The sequence below is a fragment of the Leucoraja erinacea genome, chromosome 13, assembly GCF_028641065.1.
Source record: "Leucoraja erinacea ecotype New England chromosome 13, Leri_hhj_1, whole genome shotgun sequence".
Classification (NCBI taxonomy): Eukaryota; Metazoa; Chordata; class Chondrichthyes; order Rajiformes; family Rajidae; genus Leucoraja; species Leucoraja erinaceus.
Genome location: NC_073389.1, coordinates 5,189,576 through 5,196,241, shown reverse-complemented (window position 1 = coordinate 5,196,241; position 6,666 = coordinate 5,189,576). Strand labels below are relative to the sequence as shown.

At 43.2% G+C, this 6,666-nt stretch overlaps 1 long non-coding RNA gene across 1 annotated transcript; it reads left to right on the top strand.

The window, feature by feature from the left end:
• The first annotated feature begins 38 nt into the window (after positions 1–38).
• Positions 39–4,956, top strand: LOC129702570 (uncharacterized). The gene is made up of 2 exons (XR_008724403.1): positions 39–550; positions 1,745–4,956. It is a non-coding gene; the product is annotated as an uncharacterized LOC129702570 (long non-coding RNA).
• Positions 4,957–6,666: the final 1,710 nt, after the last annotated feature.

The window sequence follows — 6,666 nt, the reverse complement described above, 5'->3', positions numbered from 1 at the left end:
AGATCTTATAGCGGAGATCGTTTAAACTGCCGCCAGCCCTCCCCTCATTGGCTCGCCGTCCCGCTGACGTCACCGCCCACGCGTCATGGGTGGCGACGGACCTAGGGAGCGCGCCTGCGCATGCGCGGCCCGGCGGCTAGCATCTTTGCCCATGTGAGTCATGGGGCCATTCGGCCCATTGAGTCTCCTCAGCAGAACTTTTTTTATCAATGCCACATTTGCAAAATGCAAACACGCAATGAAATATACTCATCAGTCATAGGAGCAGAATTAGGCCGTTCAGCCCAAAGATCCTATAGTATAGGATCTTTGGTTCAGCCCATCAAGTCTGCTCCGCCCACCTTTCAATCATGGCTGATCTTTCTCTCCCTCCTAACCCCGTTCTCCTGCCTTCTCCCCACAACCACCGACACCCGTACTAATCAAGAATCTATCTAGCTCTGCCTTAAATATATCCACTGACTTGGCCTCCACAGCCTTCTGTGGCAACGAATTCCACAGATTCACCACCCTCTGACTAAAGAAATTTCTCCTCATCTCCCTTCTAAAGGTAAGTCCTTTAATTCTGTGGCTGTGCCCTCTGGTCCTAGACTCTCCCACTAGTGGAAACATTATCTCCACATCCACTCTATCCAAACCTTTCACTATTTGGTATGTTTCAAGGAGGTCCCCTCCTATTATTCTAAACTCCAGTGAGTACAGGCCCAGTGCTGACAATAGCTCATCATAGGTTAACCTACTCATTCCTGGGATATATCCACTGACTTGGCCTCCACAACCTTCTGTGGCAAAGAATTCCACAGATTCACCACCCTCTGACCAAATAAATTCCTCCTCATCTCCTTCCTAAATGTATGTTCTTTTATTCTGAGGCTGTGCCCTCTTGTCCTAGACTCTCCCACTAGTGGAAATATCCTCTCAACATCCACTCTATCCAAGCCGTCGACTATTCTGTATGTTTCAATGAGGTCCACCCTCAATACCTAAACTCCAGTGAGCTCAGGCCCAGGGCCAAATGAGGCTCCACTGAGGATTAAATATGAGAGAAGCTATAAGCCCCTGATCCTGCTCTACTCATCGGCCCAGGCTGACCAAAGGTTCAAGAAGTCACGTGGAAGATGCAGCCTAGTCCCCTCTCACCCTGATAAACTCCACCAGATACAACTGTAAATGCTGGTTTGCCCCCAAAAAACTGGTGCTGGTGTAACTCAGCAGGTCAGGCAGCATCTCTGGAGGACATGGATAGGCAACATCTCTGGAGTCTGAAAAAGGGTCCTGATCCATTTTCACCAGAGATGCTGCCTGACCCGCTGATCCTGATCCATGTTCACCAGAGATGCTACCTGACCCATTGATCCTGATCCATGTTCCCCAGACATGATGCCTGGCCCGCTGATCCTAATCCATGTTCACCAGACATGATGCCTGGCCCGCTGATCCTAATCCATGTTCACTAGAGATGCTGCCTGGACCGCTAATCCTGATCCATGTTCACCAGACATGCTGCCTGGACTGCTGATCCCGATCCATGTTCACCAGAGATGCTGCCTGACCCACTGAGCTTCCCCTGGGTTTGTCTTTTTTTCTATACTTTCCAACCTCTCCTCACAATAAAACTCTCCCATTACAGGTCTTGATTCAATTTCAGATATTTGATTGTATAGCAGTGCTTATTTCAGGAGGATGCAATCTCACAATGAAACACATTAATAACTAATTTCCCTGTCATTCCGTGTCACTGCAGACTGGGGACTTTGGACTTCCTACAAGATATGAGTGCAAGGGTGCAAACGTGCCAGGATCTCGACCCGAAATGTCACGCATTCCTTCTCTCCAGAGATGCTGCCTGTCCCGCTGAGCTGCTCCAGCATTTTGTGTCTACTAAAGATGGCATGCTTGCTGAAATTCTCAAACTTGGCAGAAAGTGATTTCTGGGATAACTTTACCACCTCCTGGATGAGGATGACAACAGGAAAATAGTCAATGAAATCGTCTTCAAGAGCCAAATCCAATTGGGCCAACTACAATACGATGTCTGTTCCCGGCTATGCCAGAGAGCTATAACATAATTGTGGGATAGATCTTGTCCATCAGACATAATGTCATTGGATCTTCATTGTGTGCCAGCACTCAATTTCCATTTCAAGCTTATTTCCATCTGAAGGGTTCAGGACAAATCCCCTGTAGGTTTGTATGGGCAAGCTGAGCAGTCTCTGGGCAGGAGGTGGAGCTTTAAGTTGTTAATGAAGTCCTGCAGTCATTAATTACAGGGCCTCCATGACCCCATCATTAGTGGATTATTCAGTTGACCTACAATGACTGCACATATCTTGCCTTGCTCTGTTGAAAGTGAAGTCAATCTTTTGCCTGATTTTGAATGACCTTACACAAAAGATGCTTCCTTATATTTACAGCTATCTGCTCCATTAATCAACAAGCACAAAAGGCACAAATAAGCGTACTAATAAAGCATGAAGTATGACATTAGGCCCCTCAAACCCTCCCCGCTATTAAAGATCATAAGATGGTCTTGACGCTGGGTTTCGACCCCAAATATCAACAGTTGCTTCCCCCTCTACAGCTGCTGCTCAACCTACTGATTTTTTCCAGTGGATTATTTGTTGCTCTACATTGTAACACCTGTAGTCTCTTGTGTCTTCTTTACAAAGATCGTGGCTGGTTTGTTTATCGTCCACATATTGTCACCTATCCATGATAATCTTTCACTCCCTTGCTTATCATGTGATAACTTCTGCCTTAAAAAATATTCACAAGGCCCTGCCTTTGAAAAGGTTCCACTCTCAACACTCTTGTAGAATAAAAACCTCAACTCTGCGTAAAATAGTCAAGCACTTATTTTTAGACAATGGTCCGTGGTTCAATTATCTCCCACAAGAGGCACCAACCTCTCAATATCCACACATGATCCCTCTGGATCTTATGTTTCAACTCTCACTCTTCGAAACTCCAGCAGATTCATCTCAATCTTGTCTAAAGGGCCTGTCCCACTTGGGCGTCATTTGCGCGTCATGCAGGTGGCGCGTGAGGATTTTGAGCATCCCAAAATCCTGGGACGCCGCACGCTACTGCATTAGCCACCACGCCTCAACACACACCTTCCGCGTGTCATGATGCGCCAACCAATTTTTAGGATGTCGCGTAAATGACGCACAAATTACGCCCAAATGGGACAGGCCCTTTACCTCTCTTCACAATACAACTCTCCCATTACATCCCATTTACACCTCAGCGGTATGAACATTGACTTCTCTAACTTCAAGTAGCCCTTGCTTTCCCTGTCTCTTCATCGCCCCCCCCCCCTTCCCAGTTCTCCTACTAGTCTTACTGCCTCATTTAATCTCTGTACCGCTCACTCCCCTGACATCAGTCTGTGGAAAGGTCTCAATCTCAACCCGAAACGTCACCTATTCCTTCTCTCCAGAGATGCTGCCTGTCCCGCTGAGTTACTCCAGTATTTTGTGCCTGCCTACCTCCCATTACAGAACTTGATTTCACTTCAGACATTTGATTGCAAAACACTGCTTATTTCAGGAAGATGAATTTTAAATGAAAACCAGGTTCAAGAGCAGCTACTTCCCAACAACTGTCAGGCTCTTGAACACTAACCACAGCAACAATGTGTTGTTTTGTTTACAGACGTGTTACTCTGCAGCAAGTAAGAATCTCAATGTTCCGCTGTTGATACATACTATTTAAGTCTCGCTCTCTCTCTCTATCCCTCACTTATCATTTGTACCATTCTAGACTGAGTACTTTTGACTTCCTGGCATAAGAAATGCTTGTTCACCTGATATTTTCCCCGTTTCCATAAAACCAGACAACAAAAGATTTAATTTCCCACTCCAGGTGTTGGTCTTGCAAAGCTATGAACTAATGCAGAATCTGGGTCGGAAGAAGGGTTTCGACCCGAAACGTTACCAATTCCTTCTCTCCAGAGCCGCTGAGTTACTCCAGCATTTTGTGTCGACCTGTGAACTTCTGATGCAGTACCATACTTTAAATGAAAGAGGCCGACAATGTATGCAGTACTTTTGATGAGATTTCAGCAGTGCCCAATATAACTAAAGATAGAGAAATCAAGGAAAAGAATTAGAAACATAGAAACATAGAAATTAGGTGCAGGAGTAGGCCATTCGGCCCATTCAATATGATCATGGCTGATCATCCAACTCAGTACCCCGTACCTGCCTTCTCTCCATACCCTCTGATCCCCTTGGCCACAAGGGCCACATCTAACTCCCTCTTAAATATAGCCAATGAACTGGCCTCAACTACCCTCTGTGGCAGAGAGTTCAGGATTCTCAGGATTTAGGTTATAAAAGTCTTCTGCCAATGATGAAAGAGTTGGGGGAAGGGAGATAATTAATTGGGACAATTTCAGTGTTGCGGTAATTGTCTACTAATCATGTTTGCTTACTTACAAAGGTTGTTTGACAATGATTGCTATACATTGTGCAATAATGTTTTGGGGCCAAAACTGAAATTTTTTTGGACCAATCAACATTTTTTTTTTAATCTTTCAAAAACCTAGCAAAGTTAATAATGAACAAGTTGCATATACAATATAACATTTATTCTGATTATACAACCTCAAAATATACAGTTTTACAATTGACTTCTACAGTTTGATGAAAAATAACTGACCTTTTAGAGCAGATTTAAAGTAAAGGTGTGAATACGTATGTACTATGAGTACTTTCAATACTGCCCATTAAATAGACAACATAAAAAATGAGAGCAATGTCAGAACACTTGCTGACTCATTCAAAACCTGGTATTCTTGGTTACTAAGGTTAGAAATGGCAAAAAAACAAGTGAAAGGATTCAATGCTGTTATTTGAATACTACATCACATCATCTATTTGCAATAATAAAAGAAAGCCTTTAAACTATTTAGGCCGGCTTACGATGCAATGTTCAAATATTCAAAAATAATCTTCAAAAATGTAATAGCCATCTTAGAATATTCATTCATTTTACTGTTCTCACGAACGGAAGCAGAGAAGAAAAAAATATTGAAACAACGAAATGTAGATGTTGGTTTACAAAATAAGACAGAGTGCTGGGATAACTCAGCCGGTCAGGCAGTTTCTCTGGAGAACATGGGTAGGGCGATGTTTCAGGTCGAGACCCTTCTTCAGACAAAAAAATGTTAATCGTTACATTAAAGGATTTATTTTCGTCAATCCTTTCCTGTTTGACATCCTTTTTTTAAAACTAAAATTAGAAAATCTAACCTAAAATAATTTGCTTTCAGTGACTCAGACCACTTTTGGGAAACTTTAGCTCCTCTTGATTACTGCACGTATCTTGAGAGTGCTTCTTTGTTGAAAGCTTCATTCAGTTATCTTCAGGAAGTGGCTGGTGAAAAATAAGAAAGTTGGCAAAGTTACTGTACAAATACATTATCAATTCTTTTGACACAACGATAAGCTTCATTCATGAATATTTTTGCTTCTGATTGTTAATTACATTTGAAAAAGGGAGAGTCCAGATGACACAACTCATTTCAGGCAGATTCACCAGGATTCAGATGATTAATGACTTTATTCGATTTGATCAACTCCTTTAGGGAGTCTGAAGTGGAGATGACTCGGGAGGGGAGAGAGGACACAGGTCAGAGAAACCACTGGTGTGTGGGGTGTTTAGAAACTCCAGGACTTAATCAGGCTCAAGACTGTCTCACTGCATGGAAACAGTGATGGCTGTGCAGGTCAGGGAGCAGTGTGTGGCCGTGGGAATATCAGCTTTGTGTAGAGAGACAGGGGATAAAAGTTGTACTTAGTCAGAGTCTAGATTGACTCACTGAAGGGAAATCAGTGTTGTTCCATCAGAAATCAACAACATTCCTGAACTACACAGTCTAATATCCCTGGCACACAGCAATGGACAGATTCTTTTTTGGGACAGCACTCTTCTTCAGAATGTGTTAGTGATCAAGTTATATACGTCAAACATTGATCCTGTGTCTCAGTGTGGAAGAGGCTTACCCCTGAGAAGATAAAACTTAATGAAGAACAGGATAGTAAAAATCCTTTTAATTTTTTCCCCTATGTCTACTTAAAAGTTAGTCCATCCGTATTGAATTAATGGAAGAATAAAGTTGTTACTGGTTTAAAAATAACTAGACAGTATGACAGCATTTACGTACAGTACAGTTCCTGTTCAACAAGAGTGCCATGACGTTCTGATAAAACTCCAGTTTCTCTTTGGTATCCCTCAGTTGTGTCTCCACCTGCTGCATTTTCTGCTCCAGTTCCTGAACTCTGCTGATCGCACCTTCAGTTATAGATTGCAGCCTCCTCCGTAAAGCTCTCTCATAATGCATGAAGTAGTCGTGCTACAGAAACAGACACACTTTGGTAACCTGAACATGGAAACAACCATTGCTTACCAAAGTACTACAATTGCCAAGATTGTAGAGTGCACTGTAGTACTTTAGTATGGCAGAGGCAAACAAGAACTGAGAAGTGTTTAAGAGGGAACTGCAGATGCTGGAGAATCGAAGGTTACACAAAAAAAGCTGGAGAAACTCAGCGGGTGCAGCAGCATCTATGGAGCGAAGGAAATAGGCAACGTTTCGGGCCGAAACCCTTCTTCAGACTGATCGGGGGTGGGTGGGGACAAGAAAGGGAAAAGGAGGAG